We start from the raw sequence: 16,042 nt of genomic DNA, 5'->3' as shown, positions 1-16,042 counted from the left end.
GCAAACACAAGATGTACGTGGTTCACCCATATTGGCTACGTCCACTAAGTAGAGGAGTTCTCATTAATTGTGAAGGGTTTACACAAGTACATAGGTTCAAGCTCTCCTTTAGTGGGTACAAGTGAATGATTTAGTACAAATGACATTAGGAAATATTTTGAGAGAATGATCTCCTTTTATAGAAGAGAGTTTCTAGCCTTGTTCTGACATTGACACGTGTCGTGTTGTGATTGGCTTCCAATGTTAACACGTGTCGCGCTATGATTGGCTTCTGATGTCGACACGTGTCGCTCTGTGATTGGCCTCCTGGTTGGAGGGGAAGCTCCTCAATTGGGGACTTGCAAGATCCAAGCCGCTGAGTAATCACGAAACTTCTAAGTACTTCACTTGCCTTATCTGTCTCATAGGTAAATGTGGCATCTCCTCTGGAAGTACTCTTCCTCTGTCCAGGGGTGGTATCTTTAACTGGTGAAGATGCACAAGGTAATGTATCAATTTCACATGAAGCTTACTTGTAGTTTCAGGCATGGTCAAGCGCGATACAAACCATGTAGTAGGAGTCCCCCAAGTCATCGAGCTAGGGGATCTGCTGAAAGAGGTGACAAACAAGGTAGGCAATCAGAGCTCCAATTAATCAGTCCCAGATCAGAAGTTTGATTTTGAGTTCCGGCTGATTGTTCTCATTCTCCTTATCTTGTAGGCAGCATGAAGGATAAAGAGAAGAAAAGGAAAAGAGATGATATGAGATACTTTTGCTTTTGAAGAAGTAACTTTCCACAGGTTTATTCTTGAACTGGGCTGGAGGGTTTTCTGGTTACCTCTAGAGTATAAGGCCGACTGAAGAATTTGAGGGTCAAAACAAGTCCATCAAATCTAGAGTACGTTCGACCCTGCTGATATGGGATACTTTTTGCTGTTGACAAAGTAGTGGAAATATCAGCACGTGTTCTGTTACGCTTGTCTCCATATGCTTCCTTGTATTCTTCTCACTTGCCCTATCTGTTCCTCAGGCAAATATGGTATCTTCTCTAGAAGCATAAGATGTTGAAGATGAGTACTCGAGAGCAATGCCAGGTAAGTAATCAGGTAAGGGGTTCCAGGCAGTCAGTTTCTTACTAGAAGCTTGATTCCAAGTGCTGATTGATTGCTCTCTTTCTCCTTGTCTTGCAGGTAAGAACAAGGCCAAAGGAAAAGACAGGGAAAAAGCATGATATGGGATACTCTTGCTTTTAACCTTAATGATATGAGATATTTTTGCTCTGGTGTAGCTTGTTTGTAGAGGTATTATCTGGGGGAAAAAAAGCTGAGTATTTCAAGAAGCTTCGTTGGGAGTGCCCTCTCAGATATGAGGAAGGGTTGAGCATTTTTAAAGGTTTGCATGTCCGTTAAGAATGGAGGTCGACATATATAGGAGTCTCTCTACAATAAGTAGTAATGATATTCCTTTACCCTTCTTGGTCATAGTACTGGAATGGGAGCTGCCCACTTCACATGTTTTAACTCTGTCAAAGCACTTTGAAAAAGTGGTCTGTGGTATCTGAAAAGCTGATGTTGCGTGTGAAGATTACAGACAAACTTTATCCAAGGAGATCTGGCTTTCGAAGTTGAGAAAGCCATGCCTCTTCAGTTTTCGAACAAGTGATCCTGTCGAGGATCTAGCTCTTAAGATTCGGAGAATGGTACCTCTTCGATTTTTGAGAAAGCAATCCTGCTGGGAGTCTGGCTCTTGAAATTCGGAGAGCGGTGTCTCTTCGATTTTTGAGAAAGTAATCCTGTTAGGAATCTGGCTATCTAGATTCAGAGGGCGTTGCCTCTTCGAATTTGGAGCAAGCAATCTTGTTGGGAGTGTTTTCTTGAATGTGAGTAAAGGTTGGGCATTTTTCCTAGTCTACATTGCCACGGAGCACAGAGGTTGACACACAAGGACTTTCCAATTATCCAACAGTGGTGCTGTTGCTTTACCCTTGCAAGTAATAATATGGTAGCTAAACCTTCAAAATTTATGTGTCTAAACTTTGTTAGTGCTGTTTCTTTGCTATTCTTTTACCCTTCTTGGTCATAGAGATGTAGTGGGAGCTGCAAGCTTCACGTGTCTAAACTTTGTCAGAGATCTTTGGCAAAGTTATATGTAGTACCCATGAGCTGATGTTGCGTGTGGAAAGTGGATGATTAAACAGTAAGATTCACGTGCTTTCTACTTCACCAGAAATCTTCGACAGATTGCCCGTACTTTCCGCAAAGCTGAGTGTGCATGTGACAGATGCTGACAAGGCTGAGAAAGCAAGTGCCTTTTCGATTTCTGAGATCGGCCCTCGTGGTCTCTGAGCAGCCCAGCTTTTGAGAAAGCAAGCGCCTTTTCGATTTCTGAGATCAGCCCTCGTGGTCTCTGAGCAGCCCAGCTTTTGAGAAAGCAAACGCCTCTTCGATTTCTGAGTAGGTGCCTCTTCAATTTTTGAAGCTCCGTCGAGTGCAGATTTTTATAGAGGCTGGCATTAAGTTCCAAAGCACACTTGAATCTCCACCAGTAGAAGCTCCCTTCTTGCACTTCTAAGATCTTGATTTGTCCGACCTCTTTTCTCTTCAACACATTTTAAAATGTCTGGCCCTTCCGACCGTCGTTTTGACTTAAACCTTGGTGAAGAGGCAGCCGCGCCTTCTCTAGACAACATATGGCGCCCATCCTTCTTATCCCCTACTGGTCCTCTTATCGTTAGTGATTCCGTGATGAAGAATGATATAACCGCTGCGGTGGTGGCCAGGAACATTCTCACTCCCAAAGATAACATACTTCTTTCCAAATGGTCTAATGAGTTGGCTGTTAAGGATTCTCTGGCTCTCAGTGTTCAATGTGCAGGTTCTGTGTCGAATATGGCCCAACGCCTATTTGCTCGAACCCGCCAAGTTGAATCATTGGCGGTTGAAGTGATGAGTCTCAAGCAAGAGATTAGAGGGCTCAAGCATGAGAATAAACAGTTGCATAGGCTCGCACATGACTATGCTACAAACATGAAGAGGAAGCTTGACTAGGTGAAGGAATCTGATGGTCAGATTTTACTTGATCATCAGAGGTTTGTGGGTTTGTTCCAAAGGCATTAATTGCCTTCATCTTCTGGGGCTGTACCACGTAATGAAGCTCCAAATGATCAACCTCTGATGCCTCTTCCTTCTAGGGTTTTGTCCAGTACTGAGGCTCCGAGTGATCACCCTCTGGTGCTTCTCTTTCTGGGGCTCTACCGACTATTGAGACTTCTCCTAAGCAACCTTTGTGAAGGCCCCCTCTTGTTTGTTTATTTTGACTCATGTATATGTACATATTTGTAACTTATCGGAGATATCAATAAATAAGTTTTGCTTCATTTCAACGTATTATGTTAAATACACCAAATCCTTCTTCACTAAGTTCTTTGAATTTTTCTTTTGTTGAAGCTTGTATGTTAAAGCTTTATGAGTGAAGCATGTAGGTTGAGGTAGTGTTCCCTTAATTTCTCGAGTGAGGAAAACTTCTCAGTTGGAGACTTGAAAAATCCAAGTCACTGAGTAGGGTCGGCTATATGAATCTTAGAACGCCATTGTGCTCGGTCATGTGTCATGTCCTCAGTTAGATCCAAGTACTCTAAGTCTTTTCTTAAAGTCTCTTCCAAAGTTTTCCTAGGTCTTCCTCTACCCCTTCGGCCTTGAACCTCTGTCCCGTAGTCACATCTTCTAACTCGAGTGTCAGTAGGCCTTCTTTGCACAAGTCCAAACCACCATAACCGATTTTCTCTCAACTTTCCTACAATTTCGGCTACTCCTACTTTACCTCGGATATCGTCATTCCTAATCTTGTCTTTTCTCGTGTGCCCACACATCCAATGAAGCATCCTCATCTCCGCTACACCCATTTTGTGTACGTGTTGATGCTTCACTGCCCAACATTCTATGCCATACAGCATCGTCGGCCTTATTGCCGTCCTATAAAATTTTCCCTTGAGCTTCAGTGGCATACGACGATCACACAACACACCGGATGCAGTCTTCCACTTCATCCATCCATCTTGTATTCTATGGTTGAGATCTCCATCTAATTCTCCGTTTTTTTGCAAGATTGATCCTAGGTAGCGAAAGTAGTCGTTCTTTGGTATTTCCTGATCTCCGATCCTCACCCCTAACTCATTTTGGCCTTATTTGCACTGAACTTGCACTCCATATATTCTGTCTTTGATCGGCTTAGGCGAAGACCTTTAGATTCCAACACTTCTCTCTAAAGGTTAAGCTTCACATTTACCCCTTCCTGAGTTTCATCTATCAACACTTCTGCGAAAAGCATACACCAAGGAATATCATCTTGAATATGTCCTGTTAACTCATCCATTACCAACGCAAAAAGGTAAGGACTTAAGGATGAGCCTTGATGTAATCCTACGGTTATGGGGAAGCTTTCGGTTTGTCCTTCATAAGTTCTTACGGCAGTCTTTGCTCCTTCATACATATCCTTTATAGCTTGGATATATGCTACTCGTACTCATTTCTTCTCCAAAATCCTCCAGAGAATGTCTCTTGGGACCTTATCATACGCTTTTTCGAAATCTATAAAGACCATGTGTAAATCCTTTTTCTCCTCTTTATATCTTTCCATCAATCTTCGTAAGGGATATATTGCCTCCATGGTTGAGCAGCATCAAACGGTAAACTATCATCACGGTTCAGAAAGAAATGGAAGCCAGTAAAATTGTTAATAAGACTTAATTTGTGTAAAAAAAATTATAGATGCATAAGACATGCACACAGACACAATCTTCCCCCTATCTTATTGTGCATACAGATAAAAGGTAAAAAGATCTTTAACGCAAGGCAAGATATCAAAATGGAACTGATTTGAAAAAGAATTTAATATTATATATACCATGCCATTTACTCTCTGCCAGCACGATCATATTCAACTTGTTTCTCAGACTGTCCCAAAAGGAGCTCATTCCGAAGTTCTTCTTCAGTAGCAGCATTGCCATACTTCTCCATAATGGCATCTTTCATTTGCGACTTCAACTTCTCCTTAATGACCATATAGTTCTTATACAGTAATTCTGCTTAAGATGGAGCAGCTTACATGTGAATGTCTTGCCCTTTTTCAAATGCTTTCCATGCATGAAGATTGAGCTGCTTGAACTCTAGAGCTTGCCCACTCGCTCTATACTTGTTATCTCCCTGTAAAAATGTCAAGTTGGCAAATCAATTTTTTGTCACATTCACATAATTAAAAAAATAAATAAACAATATTCTGAGTTCGACAACTCACTCCATAAAACTTCTCATTCGCGTCAGCATCAGGAGAGGATCTTCACGCATGGACCGAGTTTTGGGATCCTAGTAAGCAGAATTGAGATCAAGATTCAAATGATATTTAGTTGTGTCCTCCAGAATGCGTAAATTTCTGAACCAAGAGAATTCAAAATTAAAACCATATGTGAATCATCTTTCAGGGGAACGCTATACACAAAATAAAAAATATTTTATATTAAACAACACACAAACAATCAAGGAGATAGCAATACATGCATGACAGTTCCAGTGCTTCCACCACCAGTCGTGTGTTGGGGCTTAAAAAGACTTCACTACTTTGGAGATGTTTATCTCACAAAGAAGAATGTAATACAGCAGAATTGATAGGTAAGAGAAAGAAAGAATACTCAAAGTATTACACAAGATTTATATTCACTTACAAACTTAGTACAAGAGGAAACACTCAAACACTCTTAGAAGCTTTGTTGCTTCTTCTCACTTCTCACTTGACACTCTCACTTCTCACTACTTGCTTTTTTGGTTGTTACATCACATAGCTTAGCACCTCACCTATTTATAGGCAAGGTTTGCTAACTTTCCTTATTTCTAGATCTTTCTAGCTTTTCCTAATGTCCACACAATTTTACAAGATTCTAGGATTTTCTACAAAAAACCATAGATATTTTATGCATGCATTCAACATACATGTTTTTTCTAGAATTCTCTAGCATTTGCATGAATCATCCATTGTGCTTGTGTTGCCTTTTGCAACATGGGCTGGATCCATGTCTTGGGCCAAGACAAGATTACAATTCAACATCCCCCTTTAATCTTGTCTTGCGAAGCCAATTGTGTTCCTCAATCTAACAAAGTCTTCTTGCCTAAGTGGTTTGGTGAATATGTCGGCGACTTGGTCTTGTGACTTGACGTATTCCACTTGCACATCCTTATTTGCAATACACTCTTTTATGTAATGATAGCGGGTATCTATGTGTTTACTCCTGTCATTGAATACTGGATTCTTTACTAGAGCTATTACAGACTTCTTGTCAACATAGATCTCTATTGGCTCTTTTTATGGCATGCTTAATTCTTTCAGCAAGTTTCTCAGCCAGATTGCATGACAAACACATGAGGTAGCAGCTACGTATTCAGCTTCGCAGGTAGAGAGAGTGACAATCGGTTACTTCTTCGACATCCATATAAATGCAGTGTCTCCTATGAAGAACACAAATCTAGTAGTGTTTTTTCTGTCGTCGGAATCTCCTACCCAATCACTGTTGCTATATCCAGCAAGTTTGTAGTTATCATAACTTGAATAGAACAAGCCAAAGTTAACAATACCTTAAGATATCGAAGAATTCTTTTGGCGGTCTTCAAATGTGTAGTTGTGGGATTCTCCATGTAGCGACTGACAATCCGACGACATAGAGAATGTTTGGTCTTATGCATGTCAAGTAGCGCAAGCTTCCAACTAGACTCTTGAAAAATACTTTCTCCTTCGTCATGTTTGGTTAGTTTGACTCTTCCGCACTCCACTGGTATGCTTATGGGCTTGCAATTGTCCATTTTGAACTTTTTCAGTATCTCCTTAATGTAGCTTTCTTGGGAGATGAAAATGCCTTCTTCATTCTGCTTGACTTCAATGCTTAGGTAGTATACCATCAGCCCTATGTCAGTTATCTCAAATTCTTTGGTCATCACTCTCTTGAACTCTTCATACATGCTTAGATTACTTCTGGTGAAGATTAAATCATCCACATATAAGCACACAATTAGAATATCTCCATCTTTGACTTTGACATATAAAGCGTGTTCATGAGGGCACTTGGTGAAGTTGTTTTCTTGGAAGTACTTGTCAATGCAACTATTCCATGCTTGTGGTGCTTGTTTTAACCCATAGGGGGCTTTCTTTAGCTTTAGAACTTTGTCTTCATGCCCTTTGATTTCAAGCCTGGCGGTTGCTGAATGTAAACTTCTTCTTCAAGGACTCCATTTAGGAAAGCAGACTTCACATCCATTTGTTGAATCTTCCATTTGTTTTGAGTTGCTAAAGAAATTAGTAATCTTATAGTTTCCAATCGAGCAACAGGTGCAAATACCTTATCATAGTCGATTCCAGCTCTTTGACTATAACCATTCGCCATTAATCTCGCCTTGTATCTTTCAACCTCTCTGTTGGCATTCTTCTTTGTCTTATACACCCACTTGACTCTGATGGCTTTGTGTCCTTTCAGAAGAATAATGAGTTCCCATGTATCATTCTTCTGGATTGCTTCAATTTCTTCATCCATTGCTTTCCTCCACTTAGTATCTTGCACTACTTCTTGGAAATCAACTGGTTCATAATCAACAAATAGACAGAAAAGTGTAGGATTATCAAGTCTTTCAACTACCTCATAGAGATCTCGTAGACTTCTTGTGCATGGTACTTCTCTTTCATTTAGACTCCCACTTGATGATGCTGATGCTGGTGAATTACCAAGATTGGTTGATGTTGGTGAAACAGGTGAAGTAGTGGATTCTTGTTGAACCTCTCTTGCTTGCTTCATCATCCCTTGTTCATTCTCTTCTTCAAACCGAGGAAAGAAGTGAATATCACCTGCATGAGAGCCAAAATCTCATTCTCCTTCTTCATCAAACGTCACTTTTCAACTAATCACCATCTTCCCATTGTTCGGATTATACATCATATAGCCTTTTGAATTTGAGTCATAGCCGATAAAGATAAACTTCTCACTTTTGTCGTCTAGTTTGGTTCTCCTCTTATTGGTACATGTACATGGGCTATGCTTCCAGAAACTCTTAGATGAAAGATACCTGGCTTTCTTCCACTCCATGCTTCTTACGTAGTCTTTCCCCACACACTTCTTATTAGAGACCGATTAGATAGGTAGACATCGCATGTTACAACTCCTTAGGCAATCTCTTACTTTTGAGCATACTTCGAGCCATGTCCAGGATAGTTTGAGTTTTTCTTTCCGCCACACCATTTTGTTGAGAGGATCTAGGAACTGTCAAAGGTCGATGAATTCCATTGGCTTCACATAATTCTTAAAATTTCTTCGAAGTGAATTCTCCTCCTCGATCAGATCTCATAGCTTTGATCTTGCAACCATTTTCTTTTTCTACAGCAGCTTTGAACTTCTTGAATCCTCCAAATACCTCTGATTTTTGCTTCAAGAAATACACCCAGGTTTTCCTTGAAAAATCATCAATGAAGAGAAGGAATTAATTATTTTTACCCAAAGAGCTTGGTTTTATTGGATCGCACACATCAGTGTGAATGAGCTCGAGTGGCTTCTGGACTTTTGTGGTCGACTCCTTTGGAAAGCTTTTTCTGAACTGTTTCCCAAGTAAACATCATTCCCAAGCTTGGTCAGGGTGACTGATGCACGATAAGCCTTTCACCATCTCATTCTTGGACAATAACTCCAGTCCCCCAAAGTTAAGATGCCCAAAACAAAGATGCCAAAGCCAGGATGTGTCTTTGTAACATGTTTTGAGGCACTTTGCAACATCATTTTGAATATTCATAAGAAACATCCTATTCTTTGACATTTTCACCTTGGCAATTAATCTTCCTTTGTCATCTCTAAGAAAAAGGCTATAGTTTTTCATATGAATATCATAACCTTTTTCTAAAAGTTGACCCAAGCTCAAAATGTTGCTTTTCATATTGGGCACGTAGTAGACATTTGAAATTAATTGGTGACCGCCATTTTTTTGGGGAATAAGGATGTTACCTTTTCCTTTTACAAGTATTTTGGATTCATCTCCAAAAGAAACGTTGCCACTCACCAATTCATTGAGCTCTACGAACATGTTTTTTCTTCTGCACATGTGGTTAATGGTGCCGAAGTCAAGGTACCATGTATAGTGTTGGTCTCCATCATTGTTCTTACATGCTACTAGCACAAAACCATTCTCTTCTATTTCTTCTTTCACATAATTGACCTTTTCATCAGGTCTGTTGCTTGGAAGTCTACATTCCCAAGCATAATGCCCAAACTTTTGACAGTTGTAGCATTGAACTTGAGATTTTTCATACCTCAAGTTTGAGCGTCTTCTTCCATGACCTTTTGTTGAGCTTTCTCCTCTTTCATAGTTACTATGGTTGTTGAAGTTCTAACCACGTCCACGTCCATATCCACACCCACGTCTGCGACCTCGGCCACGACTTCTTTCTTATTGGCTTCTTTCATTGTCGAAGGTTTCTTCTTTCTTCTTTGGCTGAACATGCATCTTGAGGAGCTGCTCATCATTCCCTTGCCTCTTTTTATGTTTCTGTTCATATGCTTGTAGCAAACCCATTAATTGTTCTATACTAATTTCTTCCAAGTTTTTAGTTTCTTCAATCGTCATGACAAAGTGCTCAAACTTGGGGTTCAACGAGCGTAGTATCTTCTCCATAATTCTAACATCTTCTAACTTTTCACCGTTTCTTTTTAATTGATTGGAAACAGCTAAGACTCTTGAGAAATAATCGGAGATTGATTTAGACCCTTTCATTTGTAGAGATTCAAACTCACATCTTAATACTTGAAAACGAACCTTTTTCACTTGTTCGGCTCCTTTGTAAGAGGTTTGAAGCTTCTCCCATGCTTCCTTGGTAGAGGTTGTGTTAGAAATATGCCCTGAAAGTCAATCTTTGGAAGAAACCTTTCAGGACAATGAATGTGTGTATAGATGACTCTTATACATCAAAAGGCAAAGATACTAATTAGGACTATCTCAATAAACGATATATGTCCTAAATAATGAATCCATGGACAATGGATCGATGGAAGAAGTAATCTAATGATGTTAGACTACAGAGACCTTCTTCACATAACCATCATGTCCAAAAGGTTCCTGGTCATATGATTGTCAGAGGGATACTGACAATGCAAAGACCAGTACATACTATGTCCCCTTCAATTGGAAGGATGGAAAGTCTCATCCCATTCGTGTAGTGACACTAAGACAGGTATGTAGGTGCTCATTAGGGGAATGAGTTCACTGAACACAATCAAACGAGAGTACTTGCATGGAGGTCTACTCATATGTCAAGCAAGTAACTCTAATAGTTGGAATAATGTAAGTAGTCCTTTGACCTGAGGCATCATAGTTGTCTTGTGGTTAGGTCCTTGATCTTTGATTATGTCAAAGTCACTCCATTCGCGGGTGTCCACGGCATAGTTGGGGTTAAGCCACTTAGCCATGAAGGCAAGTAAATGCGCAACAAGGAATCTCTAATCCTCGTTATGAGAGGATGAATACTCTAAGATATGATTCGGGAATCTTCGGCCGAAGTATTGAGCGTAATAAAGGAAAGCGTTCCTATACGACTCAATTGAATCATATAACATGGAATAATCACATTAGGGGTTTGACATAATATATCCATACCCTAATAGTGTGATTGAGAGTATTGTTTTAGAGAATGATCGAATTACATTGTAATTCCAACTGAATAGGTTCTCCGAACAAATTCTACATTAGCTTGGGTAGCCATGATATATGGTTAGATGTCACTCATGGCTTGTGTGTTCTTCTAGTTGACTAAATAAGTAGTCGTCAAAGAAGAAGGAGAATTAAAAGTAAGGTTTAATTCACTAAGTGATTGGATTAAATATAATCAATTGGATTGGTGCCAATCACCTCACTGCCTTGCTAATTAGAACCTAAAATGATTGTACACCGATACACTCTTGTAGTGAGACAACTAATGGATGATGGAAATAATTAATTGGATTAATTAAGTGTTGTGATTAATTAGAAAGTCTAAAGAAATCATAAAAGCGATAAAAGATCGTTTTGGGCTTAAAGAAAAGTTCGGGTTCATTTGGGTCATTAAGCCCAAACCCATTGGACTTTTATTTAAGCATAGGATGACTTGAAATAATAAAAGCCCAAAGCCCAAACAACACTAAAGGGGCCGGCCAAATGGAGGGAAAGGGAGAGAGAGGAAGTCAAGCGGTTGGCTAGTTTTCTTTGAGATATAAAAGGAACTTTATAGTGAAAAGTTCATTAGGGTTTTGTGTGCTCATTTTTCACAAAAGAAGAAAAACATCTCTCTCTCTAAAACACACATAAGGCCGGCCACCAAAGGGGGTTTAGCTAATCATCTTCTCACCCTTTGGTTATTCCTCCATCCATCTCACTACACTAGTGGGTGTGGATCTTTAGAGGTCTTCAATCTTGGAGACTAAAGGAGAACCAAGGAGCACTCATTCTAGCAAAGTGGAGGAGGCAAGGAGGGAGGCTAGGCTCAAGGAGTTCCAAGAGCAAAGAACTTGGAGGCGGTCCATCCTTGGTCTCAAGTCTAGATCAAGAGGTATAAAACTATACCTTCACTCTTTGTTCATCAATAATTTCTTAGATGCATCAAATATAAACCTATGCTTCTTGAAGGGGATTTGCATGACTATAGCTTTGATATTATGTGATAACATGCTTCCGTTGCGTATGTATATGAATTTTGAATTGTATATGCATGCTAGTCACTAGAAATCCCACATAAATCTCATTATTTTCCCGTCAAGTGGTATGAAAGCCAAAGGTTTATATTTGATGTGTCCTTTTGGATTTTATGCATATTTAATTTTATGTTTGACATATTATTTCTTCATTCAAAGTATGTTTATCTTTTGTTTTTCAAGTGTTGAAAAATGTGAATCAAGAGTTGAAAAATATATGTATGCAAACAGTGTTTTGGATACATGAATGAAGAATGAGTTTTGGAACAAAATTTGGGGCTAAAGTACCATAGGGGAGGGCACGGTTTTGGGGGGAGGTTTTGGCTTGTGTTTGTGTTTTATTGTAAGACACTCACACATCTTTTTAAAGCTAGAAAATCTAGATCTTGTCACTTTTGTTTTTGGGTTTGAAAAATCACCAAGAATGTACAAATCTTGAAATTGTGTTCATGGTTTTGTTCTTGGTGTTCATGGTTTTGTTTTTGGTGAAAATGGTTTTGTTTTGTGTTCATAAATTGTTTTATGGTTTTGGATGATATACTTACCATCCATAGCCTTCCCAAAAATTTATTAAATCCTAGACTTGACTAGGAGAATTTCCATCACCATTACTCTAAAGTCCTTAAAGCTTATCAAGTTGCAAGAAATATCTAGGGTTATATTTACTTTCATTTGATTTAATGCATATGTAAGAAACCTCCCATCCCCATTAACATGGCCGGCCACCCTAGTGGATTTATCCACTTGTGGGGCTATTTTGTAATTTTTGAAAAGTTGATAATTACTTTCAAGTATTTACGGTTTGACCCTTAACTTTTCATATTTGCATATTAGGCCCCATCTAACTAACAAGTTAAAAAAAATTTATTTTAATTATGTTAGTTGTTTAAACTCATAATACTATTATGCCCATATGCACTAAATCTAAATGTTCATGTTGCATTCCAATTAATTATTTTATGTGATTAAGTAGTTAGAAAATGGTTGACTATGGACTTATGCCTTAAACGATAATTGAGCTATGAGAAAGGGCGCTAAACTCAAATTGTTTGAACCTTGGGAATGTGTTTTAATTACTGTTTCAATTGGACCTTGTCATGATAGACATTAATCTTTCTCTCCCTCTTAGTATATGTAATTTCTAGGAATTTGTACAAATCGGTTTGTAATTCTTATTACTTCTTAATCTCTTTCAATTAGTTGATTCCCTCTAGTACTAGACTAGAGTTTCTTTAACTATTGGTAAGGTGACATGATTAAAAGAGGATTTTGTCATGAGATTAAAGATTAATTGGGTCCAACGCCCTAATTAGCAATGAATGATTGTCTTTCATTTCTAATGGCTCAATGAAAAATGTTTTAATTGGATTGAAAACACGTAATTAAAACGACACAACCTTCCCTAGATCTTATTCAACAATGTTGGCTCGTTGTTGAATTAACCCAATAAGTCCATGGTCATCCAAAGAGCCTAAGATAACTATAAAGTCCAATGTCAAAGGAATGCAAAAACCATAGTAGTAGTAGTTACTTCCAATATTTGAAAAATTCGTTTTTGATATTGATTTGTTTTTCTCAAAACAAATAGTGGGAGTATCATACGCTACTAAATATAATGAATACAATTAGTAGTTATATATATCTCCAATATTTTGAAAAATGTTTTGATATTGATTTGTTTTATGAAAACGAATAGTGGGGATATCATATGCTACTAATTTCATTAACTTTGGACTAGTAGTTACAATAGGACACAATTTATTTTAATGTGATTAAATAAATAAAATGATGAGACCTTAAAATCCCTCAACCAATATCCAATATTACGTTGAAAGCGGAGAGGTGCTTTGAACACTTCTTCGTGGCCTTCCACCATGGTAGGCTCCAATCGTTTATGACTCGTACACCGCCTTCACCCTATCATGGAGGAGTGCAAAGTGCGTGCTTATACTCAGGAGGAGTTTATTTAAACATTTGATGTGGTTAAGGTAGGCAACGAGTGTGGCCAACATCGTATCATCGTGAGGTCATACTTGAACCCTTATTTAAACCGGCATGGTGGGACAAAACTTAACTAAGAGAAATGGTGCCAACATCATATCATTGTGAAGCATTGTTCTCTAGAGGCCAAATAGATGGGTAATCACAAGAGGTTGTTGTGAATGGGTAGTCATACCCTCTCATTATTATTTTTGCTAGCCAACATCGTATCATCGTGAGGTGGGCTTGGTAATAGTGAGCCTCCTATAACCCGCTAGGAGCTTTCATTGAAATCTCCCGGATTCCATCTTGAGGGATATGGAATTTGCCAAAAATGGTGGGTGATGTCATTCGGTTTAAAGACCCGAATCGTTTGACTTAATCGACAATCAAACTAATTTATTTTATTGTTTATGTATTTAGATATGGTTGGAAGCACACTCGCGAAAATACTCAACAAACATTGCCTAGAGGGGCACAATTTCCCATCATGGTTTCATAATGTCAAGATTCTCTTAACCTTGGAGAAGATTGTTTACGTACTAGACAAGGCTCCACCTCACATACCCCTTGGCCCTGAGGCCACTGAGGATGAACGTGCTAAGTATGACTAGCACGTTGAGGATGATACACAAGCCAAGTGCTATCTGTTGGCTTTCATGAATGAGGAGCTACAGAGACAGCACGAGGGCATGGACAGTGCATCTTCCATCATACTCCATCTTACGGAGTTATATGGTGAAGAGACGCGCAACCGTCGCTTTAGCACTGTCAGTGAACTTGTGAAGACCAAAATGGTCAAGGGAGCTCCAGTGCATCAACATGTACTGAAGATGATTGGACTCATTGAACAACTGGAGAACCTAGGGACTCCACTTGACGGGGAATTGGCCCAGGACTTCATCTTGGCTTCTCTTTCTGATTCGTTCTCGCAGTTCGTTATGAACTACAATATGAACAAGATGGATAGCACTCTCTCTGATTACTAAACATGTTAATAACCGCTGAGAAGACTATGAAGAAAGAGAACGTTGTAGGGACTGCTGCAGTAGCCTACAACAAGCCATCTTCTTCCAAGGCCAAGCTGCAAGGCAAAGGCAAAGGGAAGGAGAAGAAGTCACCCACTCCCAAGCCGCAAGGAGGAGTGAGGAAAAAGAAGGCAAATGAGCCCAAGGGGACTTGCCACCACTGTGGAAAGGAGGGGCATTGGAAGAGGAATTGCAGGTTATACCTTGCAACTCTAAAGGACAAGCCACAAGGTATGGTTTATGTTCTTATCTTCAATTCTAATGGTTAGATCTTCTAAATATTTATATTTGATATAAAGAGCTAATCACTTATATAATTGTATATAGGTGGAGGAGCCAAGTAGAAGATGAACAAGCAAGGAAAAGGTTGGAGAAGGGTTCGGCCACCATATTTTAGCTAACTACTTAGGAAGTTTGTTAGGCACTTAAAGATAGTCTTTAAACTTTCTTATTTTGTTAAGAACTTATAATGTGGCTTCATATGATGGAAGACCACTATTGGTGCCTAAATGAAGGTATATAATTAGTCTCTAAATGTATAGAGCTAATTCTTTTTGTATTAAACATTATGAATGTTTGAATTATCATATCAATGTAATGTGATGAATGCCTTCTAATATATTATTTCCTTAAAGTAGTGTTATGAATTGAATATTGTCTTGTTGTATCCTTGTTGAGATACAAGATTTATATCACTTATGTAATGCGATATCCAAACTTTAGACTTATCAATTATGGATAGATCTCACGTGTAGGACAAAGAAGGATACAATGAATCTTTAGATTTGGTTCCAATTGTCTACATATGAGTTCTATATGAATTGAAAAGGGTCTAGAGATTCCTGGAAGATCACATTATAATGATATAAATAATAAAGAAAAACGTTTCTTATATGGTTATCACTTAACCACAATAATCAAGATCACTCTTGATTCAATTAGTAGTTTTGAACAAGGCATTCTTAAAATCGTTTTAAAATGACAAGCGTGTTAGTGATTAAACCAAGAATGATGTGTCTAAATCTATGAAATGTTTAAAGACTTTAGTCACTTAATAGCAAGACATCGACTTAGTGGAGATTGAAACAAATGAGCTTGAAAGGTTTGAAAGCTACCCGACAATGTCCTCTACCCGTATACTCCACGTTTATACATTTTGAATTTATGAAGTGAATTTCTCATTAAAGTCATGAGAAATAGTGGGAGGTGAGAAATAGGATATAAACTTGAATATGATTAGTTTATAGTTGTCTAAAGAATAATAGTACTTCTCTATTATTAAGAGTTTGTAATTTTAATTGTTAAAAGACTCAAGCT

General features: G+C 38.6%; 1 pseudogene; it reads right to left on the bottom strand.

Moving 5' to 3' along the window:
• LOC108171038 (pre-mRNA-splicing factor SLU7-A-like) overlaps positions 1–16,042 on the bottom strand; it is a 32,617-nt pseudogene that overhangs the window by 3,709 nt on the left and 12,866 nt on the right.

The sequence above is a fragment of the Malus domestica genome, chromosome 13 (assembly GCF_042453785.1).
Source record: "Malus domestica chromosome 13, GDT2T_hap1".
Taxonomy (NCBI): Eukaryota; Viridiplantae; Streptophyta; class Magnoliopsida; order Rosales; family Rosaceae; genus Malus; species Malus domestica.
This window is presented reverse-complemented; position numbering and strand designations above follow the sequence as displayed.